Source organism: Crocodylus siamensis, chromosome 4 (genome assembly GCF_052110815.1).
Source record: "Crocodylus siamensis isolate JL-2025a chromosome 4, ASM5211081v1, whole genome shotgun sequence".
NCBI classification, from domain to species: domain Eukaryota; kingdom Metazoa; phylum Chordata; order Crocodylia; family Crocodylidae; genus Crocodylus; species Crocodylus siamensis.
In genome coordinates, this window is record NC_143398.1 from 53410772 (window position 1) to 53432916 (window position 22145).

The window sequence follows — 22145 nt, forward strand, 5'->3', positions numbered from 1 at the left end:
CAGGGAGCAAACCAGGAAAGCCAAGGCTGCAACTGAACTCCAACTAGCTTCAAGCATCAAGGACAACAAAAAGTCCTTTTTCAGATACGTGGGGAGCCGGAGGAAAAGCAAGGGCAATGTTGGACCCCTGCTAAACCAGATGGGGCAACTGACAACTGACGCCCAGGAAAAAGCCAACCTATTAAATAGGTACTTTGCGTCAGTCTTTCATCAGTCCCACGGGACTCCCATGCCTGCTATGGAACAGGGAAATCTGGGTGAGGGGGATCCCCTACCCTCCATCAATGCTGACCTCATGAAGGAACACCTTGAGAAGCTGGATACCTTCAAGTCAGCTGGCCCTGACAACCTGCACCCCAGGGTACTCAAGGAGCTGGCGAGCGTCATAGCCCAGCCCCTGGCACGGATCTTTGAAAACTCCTGGCACTCTGGTGTAGTGCTCGAAGACTGGAAGAAGGCCAATGTGGTGCCGATCTTCAAGAAAGGGAGGAGAGTGGATCCGGCTAACTACAGGCTCATTAGCCTGACTTGTATCCTGGGGAAGATCTTAGAAAAGTTTATTAAGGAGGCCATCCTTGAGGGACTGGCCCAGGCTAACATTCTAAGGGACAGCCAGCATGGGCTTGTTGCGGGTAGGTCTTGTTTGACCAATCTCATTTCCTTCTATGACCAGGTGACCTATCACCTGGACAAGGGAGAAGAGATTGATGTCATATATCTTGACTTCAAAAAAGCTTTTGATCTGGTATCCCATGATACCTCTTGGCCAAACTGCCCAGTTGTGGCCTTGGCTCCACCACGATCCGCTGGCTGGGAATTTGGCTTCGTGGTCGGACCCAGAGGGTTGTGATTGATGGCAGTCACTCATCGTGGTGCCCTGTGACCAGTGGGGTCCCTCAAGGCTCTGTCCTGGGACCCATCCTGTTCAACATCTTCATTAACGATGTGGACATTGGAGTCAGGAGTGGACTGGTCAAGTTCGCCGATGACACCAAACTTTGGGGCAAAGCATCCACGCCAGAAGATAGGCGGGTGATCCAGGCTGACCTGGACAAGCTCAGCAAATGGGCGGACGAGAACCTCATGGTGTTTAACACTGAAAAATGCAAGGTTCTCCACCTTGGGAGGAAAAACCTGCAGCACCCTTATAAGCTCGGCAGTGCTACGTTGGATAGCACTACAGAAGAAAAAGACTTGGGGGTCATCATTGACCACAAGATGAACATGAGCCTGCAATGCGATGCTGCGGGTAGTAAAGCGACCAAAATGCTGGCGTGCATCCATAGATGCTTCTCGAGCAAATCCCGGGACGTCATTCTCCCCTTGTACTCGGCCTTGGTGAGGCCGCAGCTGGAGTACTGCATCCAGTTTTGGGCTCCACAATTCCAAAAGGATGTGGAGAAGCTTGAGAGAGTCCAGAGGAGAGCCACGTGCATGATCAGAGGTCAGGAAAACAGATCTTACGATGACAGGCTGAGAGACATGGGACTCTTTAGCCTGGAAAAGCGCAGGCTCAGGGGTGATCTGATGGCCACCTACAAGTTTATCGGGGTGACCACCAGGATGTGGGGGAACATCTGTTCACCAGAGCGCCCCATGGGATGACGAGGTCGAACGGTCACAAACTCCTGCAAGACCGTTTCAGGCTGGACATAAGGAAGAATTTCTTTACTGTCCGAGTCCCCAAGGTCTGGAACAGTCTGCCAGCGGAGGTGGTTCAAGCGCCTACATTGAACACCTTCAAGAGTAAATTGGATGCTTATCTTGCTGGGATCCTATGACCCCAGCTGACTTCCTGCCCTTTGGGCAGGGGGCTGGACTTGATGATCTCCCGAGGTCCCTTCCAGCCCTAATGTCTATGAAATCTGTGAAACCTGACAATAAAGAACAGGGTCCAGTTTCACGAAGCGAGGCCTGAGGCAGGGCTCAGGCCATAGAACGGGGGTTGAGGCAGAGCCCAGATCCACATTAAGGCCTGAGGCCCCAAAAGGGGGATAGGATATATGTGTGGGATGAGCCCCAGTTTGGGGGCATGGGATATTGATCCTCAGTATGATGGCACTGGGATTGAGAGCCCGAGTAAGAGCCCAGTGTGAAGACACAGGGATTGACAGTCCTGACATGAGGGCACAGGGATTGTGAGCTTGAGTGTGAGGGAACAGGAGTGAGGGTCCCAGTGTGGGGGCACTGGAATGAGAGCTCTAGTGTGGGGGCATGGGATGATAGGCCAGGGAAGGCCAAGTAGGTTTAGACCTAGTGAAGCCAAGTGAGGGGAATATAAAGGGAGGTTTGGAGCTGTGTATATACCTTGGCATCAGGGCAATTAAATGGGCATTTTCCTGCCTGGAAACATAATAATGATCCATCTAAGACATGGTAGGAGAGGCAGGTGGACAGGTAGCCCTAGATGAGTGGGCAGGCCAATGACTAGACCAGCTCTGGGAGCCCCACTTGTTACAGCAAGCAGCAGACCTCCCAAGACAACAGGTCAGGCTGACAGATGGATGCCTCTGACCCTCACAGAACAGTCTCCAGCCATCACCACCTGCTGCTGCTTTTTAGTGGCAGTGATCTTGATCCTCCCAAACTTGGGGATGCCTGGCCTGATGTTACCTGTCAGCTCTCTGTTCCTGAGGGAGCCCAGGCACTCAGCTTGCTGGACTTACAAAGGACGTTCTTTATTTCCCCCTTCCCCCCCCCCCCATCTAACTAGAACTAAGCAGAAGAAAAGTTTAATAGGCATTTCTGGCTTTACATTCCCCAGTCCGAGTATGGGAGGCCTATTTAAACTTGATTGACTAAAACTCGGTCACCAGGTTAGCGAATGCTGAGGCAAGAGATTGAGTCAGAGGAGGTCTGAGCAACTTTTGAACAATGATTAGGGGTTCATCACAGTATGCAGCCCGTTGGAGCCCTGACCACAAATGCTGTTATACTTTTCCCAGGATGACTGGTGGAAGTCCTCCCCACAGAGTTTATGAACACTCCAAGTAATCCCCTTAAGCCTGTTAAAAGACTACAGTAAAATCTGAGAGTCATGCTAAGCTGAGGCTTATTCACAACAGGTAAAATACAAAACACTGATGCTGACTTCATAGTGCAAGTATAGCTAGGCCATCTAAGAAGATCCCTTCCAGTATATTCATAATAATTTCAAGCTGGCTTCTAGGTGTCTGGCTACTCCTTAAAACTTAATGTTTTTCCTGGTTGTTAATCAGTTTCTTGAGATGTTCCAAACCAGATAACCACTTGTCACTGAAAAAGGTAATTCATTTAAATTTAAACTGTTTATATAACAGGATTTTCCCTGTCAGTTATGACTTGGGACCCTCTTGATTTACACAATTAAAAGAATGCTTTGAAGAGGCTATAGGTATAAGCCTCTAAAGGTATAAGAAAGCTGTAAAGCAGCAAACAGTGTGCTTCAAGAGAAAGACATCTCCCTGACACCATCCGCTGTTGTTCTCAAGAAGCTGGGAGAAACAGATCGTCTCTCTTCAAGGATCATGCTGGGAACTTTGCTTGTCAACAAATCACCTGAGTGCCTTGGAGTGGTGAGATCCCAGCTCTCAATCCCTTTCTCTCTTTTTCTTTTTCTCTCTAGGCATAGCTTTCTGAACATAAAATTGTATTAGTTAAGCTTGAGCTAGGTTTTCCCAAATACTCAATTAAACCATGGTAATATTGTAATTGGTTTTGTTTGTTTTTCCTTGCATGTCTATTATTACTAGTACCTTTACAAATGTCATATACTTAGCAATAAATAACTTTTATAGTCAAACTGGTGATAACCAGGTATACTTTTCCTTCTCTACTTCCCCTTTCCCACTTGCAGCAACACTTCTTTCACCTAAGCCAAAGATCCCTGTGAAGCCCAGAAATACTGTGGGGTCCACTCATCAAGAGGCTATCACTACCAGGACAGTTAAGGCAAAAGATTGGGATGTGCCGAGTTTGAGACACGTAAAGGGATCAGCTTGTATAGGCTGATTGACCCAGTTTGACTCAGACATGCTCTAATGAACAGAGCTGGCCCATGAGAGTGTCAGCTGGACACCCAGCTGGATTCAGAGGTATTCTATTCATCTCTGTGCTTGTGCCTTTCTGCATTTTATTGTTACCTTAATGAACTGATTCCTGGCATATGAGGGTGCCAGCCTGTACATGCTGATCCACCCAGCCATGTCAGGCATGTCACTTTAATCTGTGTGCCTCTGTGTGTGTTTTTGACTGATGTGGTGGCTGGAAGAACCCAGCCCCACTTAAACCAAGTCCTGCAAAATAGCTCCATTGGGAGTGAGGACTTGCAGAAGGGAGAGATACAGCTCCATATAGAAACACAAGTACACAAGCAGCACATTGATAGAATTACAAAGACCCTAGAAACGTATCCCTGATAAATGAACACACCCCAGAGTGATGGGCAGATCTGGTAACACTGACCTCTTCCACCAATGGATTGTGCTCCTTCTCCTCTTCCTTTGTTGCTAGGGCTTCATATCTGTTCTCCAGGCAAACCCCTTAAGGTGGAGATGAAGATGTCTGCTTAGTGCTAGAGGTCACAGGCATCCAGCTTCCACCTCCTGGGATTCCACATCCTCTTTCTCCCCTAGCACTGCATCCAGTAGTCCTTTCTCCACAGTCCTAGAGGTCTCCTCCAGCATCAAATCAAAGAAGTCCTCCTGGAAGAGGATGCTTCAGAGACTCCCCACCTCCTCCTGTAGCTCTCCTCCCTGCTTTCATTGGGACACCATCAGAAGGCACCACACATATCACAGGCATTACCCACCTGGCTGTCACTGGAAGCAACCTGCAAGCCACAGTCTCTACAGTGCCAAACAAGGACCTGGTTGGAAGCCTTGACAGTGAACAGTTGTTCCTGGACAGGCACCTCACAGATGCAAGTAGAGGATGAGCTGGAGGTGGTAGTGACTCTGGCATTGAAACTTCCTCCAGCCGTTTCTCTGGGTCTCTTAATCTCCCACCTATATCTTCCTGCCACTCTTTCCAAGCAGGCCTTCCCTAGCAAACTCCTCTGTAAGCTGGCCTGTTCACTACTCCTTGGTCCCAAAAAATTCCTTTTTCCCAGCCAACTTGCTTCCTCTCACCAAGCTTTCAGTGAAGAAAGGTGAGAGAGTTTCCAGGCAAATTCCCCCTCACTCTGGATTCTAGTTAAACAAGGGGTTTAAGTATTAATTTAACTTCTGAGTGTTAACTACTTATACTAAAAATATGTAGGTTAGTTATTCTTAATTAAAGAAAGATCTTGCATTAAAGGATATCCTTTAAAGAGGAAGTTAGCAAACTGACTTGTGAATTACTTGTAAACCCCCTTATTAGGGCTTTTGTCAGACACAGGCAGCAACACTCAGATAGCACCATTCCCAAGTGTTCAGAGAACATGCCCAAACACACAGCCCACCAAAGAAACACTCAGCAAGCCAAACACACATGTAGCCCTGCCTCACTTACTGCCCAGAGCAGGATCTGGTGCCTGGTACCTGGCTCCTCTTCCTCTTCCCCTTCTTCCTCTTGCTCCCAGAGAACTGCTTGCAAACTGCCCCTCTGCTCAGCCTCAGGAATCTGATCTGCCTACTGCTGTTAGTGCCACTCTGCCTGACTAGTTAGATAAGGTGCACATATTAAACAGTGAGTACTAGAACAATTTAGATAAAACACTGCTTGATTATTCATCACCTATGGTCAGTAAATCAAGATGGATGTTTCACAAAGACATGCAATAGCACAAACAGAAGCCATGGACTTTACTGAAGAAATTACTGGTTAAAGATCTTTGACCTACTGCAGAAGGTCAAACTAGATGATATTAGTGACTACTTAAAATCTATTACCTTATTATCTGTAGTAATGTTATTTAGGCATCAAAATATCTTAAAGCCCAGACATATATTCTACAATACTTTCCACTACCAAAAGGATATTTGTTAGTATTTTTTCCTTGATATGTGTTTTCATCAAGAAAATAATTTATAATATTTCATGCTTCCATTTGATTGCACTCAGGCACTTAAAATCCTACATAGATGCCTTTTTATGTTGTGTCTACATCTACAATAAATATCCATTAAAGGAAGATGCTTTATACATAACCCCTTAATTAACATTTCTTCTAAAGTTATGCACAGCAAAATGAAAATTCAGTTACAGCAACAAGCTATTTAAACTTTATTTTTTAAATGGGATGCTATAAAAACATTTAATTTAGGATAGCTTAAGAAGTATTGCACTATATATGCATTACAGGGTATCTGCTACCCAGATAGCAGCTAATGGACCCACTGAATTCCACTGTAGTTAATAAATATTCTGTTTTGAAATGATGCTAGTATCTGGACCTATTACTTACTAGCAGCACTAACAGTTTCCTGGTGTACCTGCACAGAATATTATAACTGAACTTCTACTCAAACTTTTTCCAAATACCTTCCACCATATGTTTGTCTTGTGTTACCTATAAAGCTAAAATAATTTACAACTCTGCCACTTCCCTGTAAATTGTTGTTATGAATGGCTTGAAATTTGTGTGATGCTGTGAAAAGAAATCATTGAATTTTATGTTCTCTATTTTCTGGATGAACACACATGCCAAAACAGACAGTTCCAACAAGTTAGTACAACTTTCAAACAACTGAACACTGCCATTGACCACTTTAATTATGAGATGGGGTCTACTCAGAAATCAAGGTTACAGAATAAAAACCAAATTTAAAATCATTTAAGCATTATTTTGTATGTTTTTCTATTTTTTTCAATATAAGTTTCATGTACTACACTAAAGCAAGACAAGGGTATAGAGAACAAATCAGAATAAGTAAAATAAACATCGGACCAAAGGTATCCTTCATGCAACTTTGACTAAATGTAAAAGCACTGTTTCGATCCATATAAATCTGTATACTATAACAGTATATAAATCTGTTAATATAACAGCAATAAAGATGCAATATATTTTAAATCCAGCATAGACCTTCAATAAACTTCAACAGTAGTAAGCTATAACACACCAATATCATGCTAATAATACTATCTTTCCCTCATGCTACTTTTCTTCATGCTTAAAGCTTAAGAACTGGAATTTGCTGCAGCTTATAGTTAGGGCACCATCCACGGGACTGTGATCCATTTAAAAAAGAAAAAGAAAAAGTGTGTTCTGTAGAGTTCACCACTAAATGCACTGCCTGAATGAAAAAAACAAAGTGTAATCTTATGGGTAAAACAACACTGGGCCTCCAAATTCATTTCCAAGTTCTGATACACAACCTCAAATGCATCATTTAATTTCTTTATTATATCTCTTGCCCAACTCTAAACAATACTACCATTATCCCAAACCTTGTATGACTTATTTATTTAGATTCCAAGCTCTTTAGGGCCGAGGCTTCTTTCAGTGCTTAGTATCATAGTATGACTGGGTTGAAAACTCTAAATAGTAGTCAAATGCAAAGATTCTAATAAAAGATATCACATTTACCCAAAGAACCTTGTCTGTCAATACTATTTACCATGTTTTCTCACATGCAACATATCCCAGAATATGGCTACAAACCTTGTTTTTGAGAGGCAGAATAAAGAAATAAAGATCTTTCCTTGTAATAACTGAGTAGCAACAGCTAGAGAACTGAGCCTGCTCATTCTGCTTCCTGTGGATCATATAGAGTTAGGGCTTTGTCACATGGAGTATTTAGTAGGGGTATGCAAAATGGGCCGCATTCAATTTGGATTCGGATTTGGCTCAAATCAGGAACATTGATTCGATTAATTGATTCAGATCACTGTCCCCAATTCAATTTGGCTGCATCTGAAGATTCGATGCTGATTTGGAGAATCAGTGATTTGGCCATAGTCACAGCTTTAAATGTTTTTTCTACATATCTCGAGGTACCAGCGTGGCTTGTGAATGCTGCGATGCTGGTTGTGCATGGAGCATCCCACAGGATTGCAGAGGGGCCTTCCACATGCTTAGCAGCAAACCTGGAAGTGGACTGGAAGTACTTCCGGTCCACTTCTGGGTCTGCTCAGGAGTGCACCAGGAAGCGCCCCGCAGTACCCCGGCTCAGCAATTGGCCATGGGGGGATCCAAAGTGCTCCCCAGACCCAGAAGGCACCAGTCACTGAGCCATACTGGGGAACAGGGAGCCCCCAGCGTGCTTCCTGGTGGACCACGAAGGGGACCGGAAGTACTTCTGGTCCACTTTCAGGTCTGCTGCACACCGGGGACCCCTCTGTGCTCCTGTGGGATGCTGCATCCACCCCACCATCTCAGCATTCGTGAGCTGCCTGGTACCTTGAGGTATTTAGAAAAAACATTTAAAGTTGTGTCTATGTCAGAATTATTGAATTTTTCTGAATCTCTCCAAATCGATTCAGAAGGTTCTGATTCAATTCAGAGAGATTAAAGGGTCTCCTGATTCAATTTGGATTTGGAGATTCAGCCACCGAATCAGGCAGAATCTCCACCAAATCAAATCAGTGACTGAAGCCTCACACAGCCCTAATATTTAGCATGTGTTTTATCTGAAACTGCAGTAAGCATTACTGTGCTGTATTTAACAGAATTTAGTTTTAAAGTTAGAACATGTTCTGAGCTGTTGCACGGGAATCCTCATTACAACCCAAGATTGTCAGTTTCAACCCCTGAACCATACCAGAGTCTTGAAGTGATGTGATGTGGGGCTGGGACTGCCAATCAGCTTATTGTGATCCCGGCCACTGGAGTCCCCAGTTAGGTCTGGTGCAGTCCTGGGGCTGAGACCAAAAAATCAGCTCATGTTTTTATCTCAGCCCCAGGACCACACCAGTACCAATTTGAGACTCCCGTGCCATCCCAGAGTGGGACCTACAATCAGTGGATAGTGAGAACCTGGGACCACAGTTGCTCACATTATCTCTGTAATACAGTTCCACTTCAGCTCAACCTGTCACTTAATACAATCTGGAGATACTCCCTGCTTGAAAAGATGTAACTTTGCTATGATATGATATCAGAGCACTTATTACTTATTACCTTGAACATGCAAATGCTGGTGTTTTAATTGTGCCTAACATCTGTTAAGTGTCAACGTGGCCCTACTTTGGCTTACCCTGGCAGAAGTTTAAGCAACAGAAACTGATGTCACTGTATTTCCTCACTAATCATGTGCAGCTCAATTTCCAGCTGTGTTTTCTGGAAAAAATAATGTGTGTAGTATGAGAGAAAATATGGTAAGTAAATAACAACAAGATAGCTGTCCTGGGTATAAAATTATCATCTTTCACTGCTTTTAGCCATTGTTTTTGTTTCTATTTATTTTACTGTGGTTGCCAATTTAGTTATTTTGACACATGCAAATTACAACTGTATGCAAATACCATGGATACCTGTGTACTGTACACTAGCCATGATAAAATGGTACTTTGTGCATATTGAGAGTGTTAACTCAGAAGCCTGATTCTGGCCTTACTTACATTGCTAGAAACCACTATTAACTGTTCGGTGGACTTAACTAACAGGACTGAAATTAGTACTAGATTCTTATTCTATGGTTCTAGTCCACTGAAAACTATTGGAGGTTTGTCCTGGGGTTCAATGAGAACAGAATTGGTACCTTCACTTTTTAAATCTAAATGGATTTCAGGAGTGGCAAACTCCTTCAAAAATAGAAGGTTTTGCTGATGTTATTGAATTTATTATTGAATTTTCACAGGTGACTTTTATCTGTTGTTTGAAATGTCATGTATACGATAGCTTATTCCTTATAACCTTGGGTAAACTATATCTTAGGAATGAGCCTAATTTATATTATAGTCACTAGTATCTGGTTCTTACTATTTGATACTTTTACTTCATTTGCTTTAAATGTATAAAATCATAAGATAACACAGTGCCTGTTGCTAATTTAGAACATTTTGAATTCAGTCTAAATAAGTGCTGATCAATGTCATTGTCCATTGAATCTGCTATTTTTATGATATTTATATACATGTATATGTATATTCGATAGATTGAATATTTCAATTTTTTTCATAAAAGACTACATTATAGATAGTATCTTAAAGTTAAAGTAACAAATTAGTTATTTAGCTTACTCCAAATATCTAAAGACTGAATTTTTCACCTTTGTAATGATTTGGATATGGCAACATTAGCATCATTACATCACTATTACATTATAATAACTACCTGCTAAAAACTGGGGTGTCTGGAGTGTCTGGGAGAGGTAACACCTCCAGGGAAAGAATACAACTTGCTCACCTGAGTGACTCTTCCTTTGTTGGTCCTCCCCAGCACTCAACTCTCACTTATGGCTCCAAGTAGCTGTCTGCGTGCGACAGAGGCCACACCTTGGTGAACCACCTCAATGGGCAGACCAAACCATATGAGGGTACCCTGTTGGGCTTAGACCTCTGGGGCGATAGGGACAAGCCTATCCCTGCAAGCAAAGTCTGACTCCGGCTGACTGGGCATATGAGACCCTTGTATGGTCCAGTGGCCTTGATGGTGTCACAGCACTGCACTGTGGGTCACACAGAGCAGGACAAGACACAAAAGATGTGCTGATCATCCATTGCATCTGGGCCAATCTCCAGCCATCTTGGCACTGTCCTGCCGCTGGTTACTAATTGGCTCAGATGATAGAGTTAGGCTGACGCTGCACAACTCCTCCTCACTTAAATCTAAATCCTGTGTAACTCACATCCAGCACAAGCCCTGTGGTGATGGCCCAGTGACAAAACAGCAGGTGCGAACACACTGGAAGCTGTAGCTGCAAACCTGCAAACAGGCAGCTTAGCGCTTTGGGCTGCTTTCTACTGGACAGAAGCAGCAGTAAAACTCGGCAGCCCCCTGAGTGACTGAGCAGCCCTATTCAGGACCACACTGTTCACCTCCTAGAATGAGGAAGGGACTAGAAAAGGTGCCCAAACATTGTCTGCTTCACCTTACCCTGGCCAGCATACTGTAGCTGGCAGGGTTCCCATTACAGCAGTCAAACAGGGAAGAAACTAATTCCTCTCAAGCTGGGCATGTGAAACATATGTACATTGACCAACAGGAACACCAACAAACTTGAAAGGAGAACTGCCCTCATCGGGAGAAAACTGGGTTGATACAGCTTCCAGATCGCTGCCCTCAGTAACACTTACCTACCTGACAAAGGGCAGCTTACAGAAGGAAAAGCTAGTTACACATTCTTCTGGAGCAGTCATGAAGCCAAATGGGAAGCAGGTGTTGGCTTTGCTATAAAAAACAGCCTCATCAAGAAGCTGACCTACCTGCCCAAGGGAGTGAATGACCGACTGATGGTGTTCAAGCTCCCTCTGCTTGGCAAAAAGTGCACCACTATCATCAGTGCATACAACTCCAACAAAGCCAAGAACCAGTTCTATGATGACCTCCACTCTGCGATCACAGCTATACTGAAGTCTGACTGTCTCATCCTCCCTGGCGACTTCAATTCCAGGATTGGCTCTGACTGCCAAGCATGGGATGGTATCATCGGGAAGCATAGGATCAGAAGTTGCAATAGCAATGGTCTTCTCCTGCTCAGACTATGTGCTGAACATGAGCTCCTGGTTACTAACACTTTATTCCATCTCCCCAACCAGAAGAAAAGATAGGGGAGGCACTCTTGCTCCAAGCACTGGCATCTTATTGACTATGTCATCATCTGAAGGAGGGACAGACACGATGTTCATGTAACCAAAGTAGTGTGTGGCACTGAATGCTGGACTAACCATTGGCTCATTATCTCCTCACTAAAGATCATGATTCAAATTAGACAGTGTCCACAAGGATGAAGTAGACTGAAGCACCTCAATACTGCTAGGCTGATAAATGACAGCACCAGGCTGTCTTTTGTGAACCATCTGAAAGATCAGCTTCACAGTACATGCTCTATTCCAGCTCCATTGAAGCCAACTGGAATGGTTTCATGAAGCAATACCCTCTGCAGCTATTGAGATCCTGGAACCAAGCATCCGCAGACACCAAGGCTGGTTCGATGAAAATGATACGGACATACAATGGTTGCTGGAAAAGAAACAATGTCTCCAAAGAGCCTACCTCTAAGATAAGTCTGTATCAGCACAACATGCCTACACCTCAATATGGAAGACCATTCAATACAAGTTGCAAGGGATTCAGGACACATGGTTGAGGAACAAAGCAGATGAGCTCCAGCATTACGCTTACCAAAACAACATGAAGAATTTCTTCAACACCCTAAGGGTTGTCTATGGTCCACAGGTCCTTGGATCCTCCACTCTGCTGTCTGCCAATGGGACCACACTGCTAACTGACAACGCCCAGATCCTCCAGAGATGGGCTGAACACTTTAGCACCATCCTCAATTGGACCTTCTCCATCAACATGGATCCCATACCCAAGCTGCCTCAAAACACTGTCAATACCTCTCTTGAAGCTCCACCTACAATCAAGGAAGTCAAAAAGGCCATACAACAAATGTCTAGTGTCAAAGCTCATGGAGCTGAAGTGATTCCAGTGGAGGTCTACAAATCAGGTGGTCATGATCTCACAGAGAAACTAACCAAGATGTTCTGCAGTATGTGGGCACAGGAGGTAGTCTCTCAAGAATTCAAGGATGCCTCCATCATCCACCTGTACAAGAGGAAGGGAAATTGCCAACTCTGTGGCAACCACAGGGGATCCTCCCTCCTCTCAACTGCCAGCAAGATACTTGTGAGAGACCTCTATCAATCAGCTGACCAACCATCTAAACACCCTACTGCCTGAGAGCCAACATGGCTACAGAAAAGGACACAGAACCACTGACATGGTATTTGCAGCCCGGCAGCTTCAAGAAAAAGTGCCAAGAACAGAACGTTGACCTTCTCACATTCATTAACCTAACTAAAGCCTTCAACGCAGTTAACCATGAAGGCCTCTGGGAAATCATGAAGAAGTACAGCTGCCCCAGAAAAGTCATTAATAAGCTTTGACAGTTCCACTATGGCGTCCTTGTGGATGGATGCTCTGACTCCTTTCCAGTCACAAATGGCATTAAGCAGGGCTGTGTGCTCACACCTATCCTCTTTAGCATGCTATTCTCTGCCACACTGTCAGATGCCTTCCAAGATGATGACCTTGTATGGGGAGCAGGTACCATTCTGATGGAGACATATTCAACCCATGCAGGCTCCAAGCGAGCTCTGAAGTCCAAAAAGCCATGCTTAGCAACTTCCCCTGTATTATGCACAAGCTCACAGGCTGACATGCAATGGTACCCGGACCTATTTTTGTAAACCTGTGACAACTTCGGATTCACTATTAACATGATGAAGACTGAAGTGATGTTTCAACCTGCACCTGACACAAAACCCCGGGTGTATTGATCAATAGAGTAAATCAATAAAATTAGTGAGAGCTTTTTCAGTGGGGTGGGTGGGAAGGACAAGACAGATAAGATAGAGTAGAGGAACTTTTACAAAAGCATATCCAATGTTTCTGAAATGAAGGAAAGGAGATTTAGAAAGTTGGGAAGTCAGGATGGAAGAATGTTAGCATTTACTAGTCCCTGATGGAGTATGGCATAGCTAGAGCAGGGAAATAAGTGTGTTTGGACTTATCTATACTATTCCCAAACTGAATTGTTAAAAATAGAAAATCCTGTCTTGTTTATGCTGGGAAAACAATTGTTTAAATAACTTGAGGCATAACATGGGAACATAGCAAATTATAAGGTTACATCACACGTATTTTGCATTGGCACCTCCCATCAACATGGAGCCCTCTTGATTACACTTACTTAATAATAGGGAGCAAAAAGATGCAACTTCCATCTAATTTTAAGTACTTAAGGCTGTTAAAAAAACCTTAATATAAAAAATGGAAGTAATTTTCTTTTCATTTTTGCTAAGGACAGATGCATGAATGGAGTTAAAACTGCCAAAGGTGGTGCTACTTATGAGGTATCTGGTTCTCTTGCTGCAACAAATGTCATGTGAAATGGGAAGAAAATGACACACAGCTTTAGCAACATTCTAAGGGTGAAATACCTCTTATTAAGCTGTCTACAACATGTGGAATAAGTGAAATGTTTGACAAGGAAGAATATGTGTTAAACAACATTGTCTGACTGATCTTTAAGGCAAAATGGAAATTATATTTCTAAAGACATTTGATGGGAAAATGTTCTTGTAAACAAAGATCTGTAGATCATGCCATTTCCTCTGTCATCCTTTTTCTCTTTTTTCTCTTCCTTGCATGGTCCAATTATGTTTCTGGAGACAGATTCTTCAGATTCAAGATTGCTCTAATTTTTAAGCAACACTGAGGGAGCAGGATTTTCCATCAGAACACCTACGGTAACAGCAACACAAAGATCAACTACTTATGGGAAAACAGAATATAATTAGGCCAATAGATGACAAGATACCACTGATTTGTGAAAGTACAAATTATATGCTTAAAACATCACCAATATTTAAAAACATTCACTTCTTCCTGGTAGTGGATCTAGTTTTTGGTCAATTCTTAAAAAAGAAACTTTTCCACGAAAGCCCCAGGAATAGTGATGAAGCTTTAATTAAAGGATCAATTTGAGAAATACTAAATAGTATACTTTATAAGTCAGGTGTTAGAACCTGTTACAGATTTGAAATTTCACTAATTACTTATGTTGATTTGTGATGTTCTTCAGACATTTTCATTCATTAATATTATTGGATTTTTCAGTTATTTTCACTACTGTCAATCAGAGTATTTTATTAGGCTGTTAAAGATTCTGGATCATTGTCAAGAGTAGTGTTGTCATAGATTAGACCTTTGTTTGCATCACACTATTTGGAAGCCTACATATTAAAGGAATCTATTTGCTATTCTATAGAGCTTGGCCCTTGGTAATATTCACTGCAGTGAATATTGATCTATAGATTGTATTTTCTTCTTTGTTATTGTACATCTCACTATGCCAGGCGTCTTTGTATTTCCCTCTGAATATACGTAGGGTGTAGTCTCACCAATCTCAAGGCTCAGTCATGGTGAATAAGTGCCTGTTGGTTAGTTTTCTTATACTTTAAACCATGGTAAAATTGAAAAAAATATATATTTAACATGTCCTCAAGAATTATTTTCATTTCAACTGTCAGAGTTCAATATAATAAGGCTGTAGTAGTTAAGGACTTTTGCAGATGTTGACTAGCACCTTATTTTATAAATGGTTTCACTAATTACAATAAGACAGGCAATATTACACCTTCTTGCATTTCTATTTTTTATTTGGAAGAAAGAAAGTTCATAGAGGCATTTTGCAAGTACTTCTAATAGCCTCCTATTTAATTTTTATGCAGGAAGTATTTCAAAAAATAAGTTTTTTCTGTGTCATACCTTGAAAAAGAATATCCAGGTAACTAAGCAAGTGTCACAGCTGGGGTTTTTTAATTGGTAAGATTGTGTCTGCTAATTTGTATGACCACTATCTATTTTCTAGAGCAATATTTCACTTCTCTCTAAAACAGCTCCTTCAGTACTGCATGTTTTCTCCTTTTTATCTAACTTGCCTTCCAAACTTCTAAAATATATTAGAAACCACTATGCCTATTTGTCTGTTCCTTCAAATTACTTATTCACTTATCTATTCATAAGGCCAGACAGGAGGAGAGGAAGAAAACAAATTATAATAAAATGCTGGAAAGGTACCTGTGAAGGAAAGACTCCTAAGTAAATAGATCTGAAATTCTAGCAGATTCTGTTTGCATCTATTCTACCATATGAAATTTTAATGTGGAAGTTCAAGATAAGCATTAGTTTAATTCTTGTGCTTTATACTGAGATCAGAAGTAGAATTCTAAGTTGCATTTTATTGATATTTATGTGAGAAATGAGTGCTGTTTCTACAAATTGAGTGTAGTGTCGAGATTTTCATCTTTTGTCTACCTGATACGCACGTCACATGAACAGCATTTAATACCTCATTAGGATGATTTTGCTACCTTCACTCAATGGGCACATCTACACATGAAATGAATGCAGATCAATAAACTCTGATGCATATTGTGCCAGAGTTTATTGCTTCTGGGCACTACATTTACAAGTGTGCTAGGGAGAGCAGCACATTGAGCTGAGTTGGAGCAGTCCTGGATGGCAAGGAGGGGTAAGGAAAGAAGGGGAGGGGAGGGGAGGGTTAGTTTGCCAGCCCAGGGCTGCCCTGAACTGGCTCAGCATGTTGCAGAGGGGCTGCCCAGGGCACAAGGGGACTCAAGAGTAGGGCTAGCCAGCAGGCAGCCCCTGCACTGAAGCACCCTTGTGCCCCAGACAGCTGCATCAGCATCTACATGTGCAGTACAGTGCTGTGGAATAAAAAACTCCACAGCAGGGGTAGTTGTAACAAGGAACCATAACCCTGTTACTAAGAGACAGGGTGCCCCCTTTAAGTCCAGAACCTTCCAGTCACAGCTGGCCAGTCAAGTAAGGGTTAAGGCTCAATCCCTGCCAGCCAGTCAGGTGACAGGAAGAGGAAGTCCAGGATCCTACAAATGGCAAGTGGAGGAGGCCAAAGAGGCAGCAGGGAGGTGAACTCCCAATGACTATGGTGCTGCAGCTGTAGTCTCTGTCAGAAGACTACACTATGCCCGGAGCCATCCTCATGATCATCTAAAGTAAGCAGGCATGTTGCTTCCCTTGTTTAATGTTAACAACTGGTGGTTTGGGTGAGGCTATTTGGGGAAGGAGAAGGCGCCACTGGGGGCCCACTGCAGTGTGGGGACCCCAGTGCCAGAGAGGGTGCAGCATTTGGGGTGCACTGACCCCAGTGCCAGAGTGGGCACAAAATTTGGGGGTAAGTAGACCCCAGCACCATAGAGGGACAAGAGCCTGAGTGAAGGGTTTTTTTTGAGAGTGAGAGCTTGGGAGTCAAACCCTGATCAGTGGGTTTTTTGTTTTTTTGACTGACAGGCCTAGCTAGAGAGAGGAAAAAAGGGGAAGACCCACAGTAGCCTAGACCCCAGCATAAAGAGGAATTTAAAAATACCATCTGCGAGGCTTGGGTTGCAGTGTAGGGGAGGAATGGAGCTGCAGATAGCACCCCCTGGCATTGGGACAGAAAATGGGCACCTCCCGCTTAATTACATCTAATTACCAACAAGATGTGGCAGGAGAGAAGGTGGGCAGTTGGCCCATAACAGGTGGGCAGGGTCACCGGTAGATGGACCCCAAAGAGGCCCCTGTTACAGTAGTACTTGTATTTACAGAGCTACTTAGTTAACGCCACAGTAAACGTGGTGTGTATATGCACCCAAAGAAGACTAGTACCTGAGAAACTGCAATGAAAAGCAACATTGCCATTATATTGTAGGTTAAGATCAGGATAGAACATGATTGACCTGCAGTTTCTGATGTTCCTGACTGTTGCACTGATCCTCATCTTTCCAGATGACAGATCTGGAGAGATCTGTTAATGGAATCTGTTTAAGAGGGAAAATAAATAGTTGTGGCCATTCTATCAGTTTTTCATCCAAAAAGTGTCAACTATAGCACTCTAAACTTTTCACTGCCACTTCACAAAAATCCTAAATGAATACAAGATTTCTGTTATCAGGCTGGTGTGGGTTTTACAGCATAGAATCATATTCTCTAGCAAACTTTTATATTCATCCCTCTAAATATCTTCTGAAGAAATTCTTCTTGTGCTTATTTATGTATTTAGCTTGTTATTCACTGGCCAGAAACATAAATCTTGAAGAGGAAAACATAATCATATTCCTCAAAAGCAAGAAAACAGGATAAGTTCTATAGTGTTCATCCTAACTACTCAGAAAAATACAAACAAATTTTTTACCTCAACAATGTAGAGGAAAGGAAATATTGCCTGACTTCATTCAGCTATACAAACTGAAAACAGTATATATGGCTTCATTAAAAATAAATGTTTAACTAAGGTACACCTATCTCATAGCTCAGAGTGTGTCTGAATAAGTGTCCACAAGACCTGTTTATTTAAGCCAGCTAAACCTAAACAAGGAGCAGTGCATATAGTCCAAGGGAAGTAATGCAGTGGGGATAGGGAGGCTGAAGAGTTTGGGGGGCTAATGAGACAGGTGGGATGGAGGGTCTGCAGGAGTACTTTGTGGGTCTGCAGTGGAGGGGGGGGGTGGGAGCTAAAAATAGCCTGGTTAGGGTTGGGGGAGGTAGGAACAACACAGCTCCAGTACTGAGGAGAGCAGGTGGGCTTTCCCAATCCCAGGGCTATACGGTGAACAGGTACAGACATTCATTAGGCTGTGTTAACCCAGGCTGATCTAAAGTTAGTTTACCTGTAAGGTGCACCATGTTTAGGGTGAACTAAGCCCTATGAACACCTACATGCCCTATGAACACCAAAACTGAAGGGAAAACCCTGAAAGGAGAGCAGCTCGCTTTCTCTACTTGAGCTTCGATAACAACTTTGGATCCATAATATGGAAAAGGGGAAACTAGAAGAATAGTTTTGATCATCATCCTCAGAGAGTGCAAGTTGTAACAGCAGTGCTAAGGTTGTGTCCTACATAGGATAAACATACCTAAGGGGTAAGGAAAGGGCTGTCCTCTGACCCTACACGGGCACTTATAATGGGGCCAGATTGTCCTTATAGCAATTTCACTGAGAAATTTAAGAACAAGACATTGAGTGTAAGTAAATGTAAATGTATACTTAATGCAGTAGCATTGAAAGGTTAGTTCTGTGAACACCAAAGGGAAAAGGTGTTCCTGGTTTGAACACCAAACATGACGATCATATTACAGTATTTTAAACATCATTCTAACTCGGGGCAATTCATGAACTCATAAACCAACTCAGTGAGTTACCTATTGGAATTAATGAACACCTTATGACTCCCCATCTTAAATTGGCGAGGAGCCAATATGCCACTGTCTCTTGATATGCCCTAACTCTTGATGCCACCAATGAAACCAAGGAGGAATTCCATACCAACCTAGACCAAGTCCTTTATGATGTTCTGGAGGGAGATAGACTTATTCTCCTTGGTGGCTTCAAGGCCAGAGTCGGATGGGTTTCTAACCTCTGGAACAGAATCAATCAGCAAGGAAGGAGTAGAAAGATCAACTCCAGTGGCATTCTCCTCTTGATAAAATGCATGGAACATGGACTCACCATTGCCAGCACCATGTTCTACCAGATAACTAGGCACAAGACAACATGGCAACACCCACAATATAAGCATTGGTGCCTGATTGACTATGTCATCATCTGTGCCCAGGATCACAAAGATGCCCACATTACGTGAGGAATGGTAGGAGCTGATGGTTACCGGAGTGATCACCAATTCATCAGTTCACTTATGTCACTCAAATGGGCTCTCAAACAATGTTTACAGCAGAAGCAATGCCAACAGAATATCCACACCTCAAGACTCAAGGATCCAAGCAAGCAAGATCTCTTCCACCACTACCTCAACAAAAAACTTGTGAATTCCATTTCAAGAGAATGTCAGTAGTGTGTGGGGTGCCTTTGACACCACTGTCATCAATACCTGTGAAGAGACACTTGGCTTCTCTACCTGGAAACATCAAGACTGGCTTGATAAGAGCAACCAGGAGTTCCAAGAGTTGAGCAATTGCAAGTGCAAGGCCTTTTGTGGCTGGGGAAACGATACCAACTCCAATCAAAAGAAACTGAACTCTAACAAGCTAACACAGATGTCCAGAGGAGAACCTGTGATATGAAGACAAATGGTGGGAAGACAAGGCTAAGGAGATTTAACAATTCACTCACATCCATGATGCATGCAGTTTATTCAGTGACACCAAAACCATCTGGTCTGAGCACTCAGGAACCAAGCCCCTTGATACCCAAGGATGGAGGAGATCTCATCATGGAAAGGTGAATAATCAATGCCCATTGGAAAGAGCATTTTGAAGACATTTTCAAGAAGACTCTGCTATCTACAGATCTCTGCTGTTGATGCGAGTATTCTCAATTGTATCCCACAACACCCAATCAAGATGATTTTGGAATCCCTCCAACCTTGAATAGGTGAAGAAAGCCATCAAGCAACTGAAGAACTAAAAGGCATCTGGAGCAGATTGAATCTCCACTGAAATCTTCAAATGGGGAAGAAAAGAGATCACATCACAGCTTCATGCCCTCATCTTCCAGAACTGGAATGGTGATGAAATTCCAGATGACCTCAGAGATGCCATGATCAAGATGATCTTCAAGAAAGGAGACAAGCCCAACTATGGAAACTACCAAGGGATCACCTTCCTTTCACACCACAGGAAAGATCACTGTGACAACCCTCCTGAACTGTCTCCTTCCACTTAAGGAAGAGCTTTTCCCAGCATCTCAGTGTGGGTTTAAGGCACCAAGAGCCTAAACCTGTCATGATCTTCACCACTTGCCAGCTGCAGTAGAAGTTCTGGGAACAACATACTTTACATGGCCTTCTTTGACCTCATGAAAGCTTTTCACTCAGCATCCACAATCAGCTAAGAAGTGTTGTGGATGATCCTTCTGAAGTACAGATGCCCATCAAAATCTGTCACCATTCTCTGCCTGCTTCATGATAGTTTGTAAATTGTGGTTTTCAGTAATAGATCTATCACAGATCTCTTTGAGGTTAAAATGGGAGTTAAGCAAGACTACATCATCGCTCCAGCAATCTTCTCAACATTTCTTGCCATGATGCTACATCTGATCACCAACAAGCCTCCAGCTGGAGTGGACCTAAACTACTGAATGGATGGTAAACTGTTTAACCTTAGCCAACTCTGATCCAGAACCAAGACCACCCCAATGTCAATCATTGAGCCCCAATATGCTGATGATGCTGTAGTGTGTACTTGCCCATAAGCAGATCTTCAGATAACTGTCAATGTCTTTACTGAGACATACAAGAAAATGGAACCGACGCTTAACATTTGGAAGACTAAGGTCCTCCACCAACAAGTTCCTAATGAACAGTCCTCAGCTCCAGATCCACAGTGAGACTGGAGAAGGAATATTTCCTGTACCTTGGAAGCCATCTCTCACAGAAGGCTGACATTGGCAAAGAAATCCAACATCACCTCAAAAGTTTGAACACTTGAAGAAAAGGGTGTTTGAAGTCTGCAACATCAGATCCAAAAACAAGCTCATGGTTTATCAAACAGTCATGATCCCCACCTTGCTGTATGGAGCTCAGATATGGACAACGTAAAGGATATATATGGGAGACAGGCCAATTTCCAGGTTAGGAACATGAAAGTGGGAGAAGATAGGCAGGGCATTTATGATTACTGTACTGTACTTTTAGGTGGAACAAGAACACTTTCCTGAGAGAAATACATAGTTAATTTAGAGGTGAAATGGAATCTCAGTCCTAGTCTTTCAACATGCATCCTCTGTTAAAATTACACTCTGAAGTGTGATAGGGTGAAGTTACACATTACATATAGAGTGTTGTTACATGTTAACATAAATACATGTTGAGGGCCCTCAACATCAGGAATGTTCACATAGTAGGGTAGTAAGCCCATTCTAAGGGATCTCTGATTAGCTCAGAGATAATCCTGTTCCACTGAGGATGAACTATTTTTAGGTAGCTCACATTGCAGTCATATGTGACTGTTCCATAGGCCCAAAACTAGTTGGGAGAGATGTTCCAGCATCCCAGGATACACTGATCCCAACCACTCTATCTTCTGCCACAATAACAGCAGGGCAGAACCTAAATGCAGGGAACACTCCCCTCCCTACTATTCTGGGCTTCTTATGATACCTGGGGCTCCCCCCCCACCTCTACCACCAGAACTCCATGCCTGGTCCTCAGGACACACCCTCCGTCCCTTCACTCCCCATCCTGGGTCTTTCCCATGCCAATTCGGGCTCTCCAACCTCCCAGCCCTCATGACTCATGCTAGCACCCCCACATGTCCCTTAGCTTACCTCTACTGCCAATGCTGTCCCAAGGGAGCAGGCATGGAAGGGGAACCCACCTGCCAACAACAATACTGTTGCCAATGCCGCCACCTTGTCATTACTGCTTTCTGGTTTGAGCCTATCCCAGACAGCAGAGGGGCACCAGTGGTGGGCAGGTTCCTCTTTCTTACCTGTTCTGCCAGGACAGCACTGGGTGCTGCTAGAAAGTGGCGAATGGGGATTCAGGGTGCAGTGTGGGCCTCATCCAGAGGTACAAGGTGAACAGGTCCA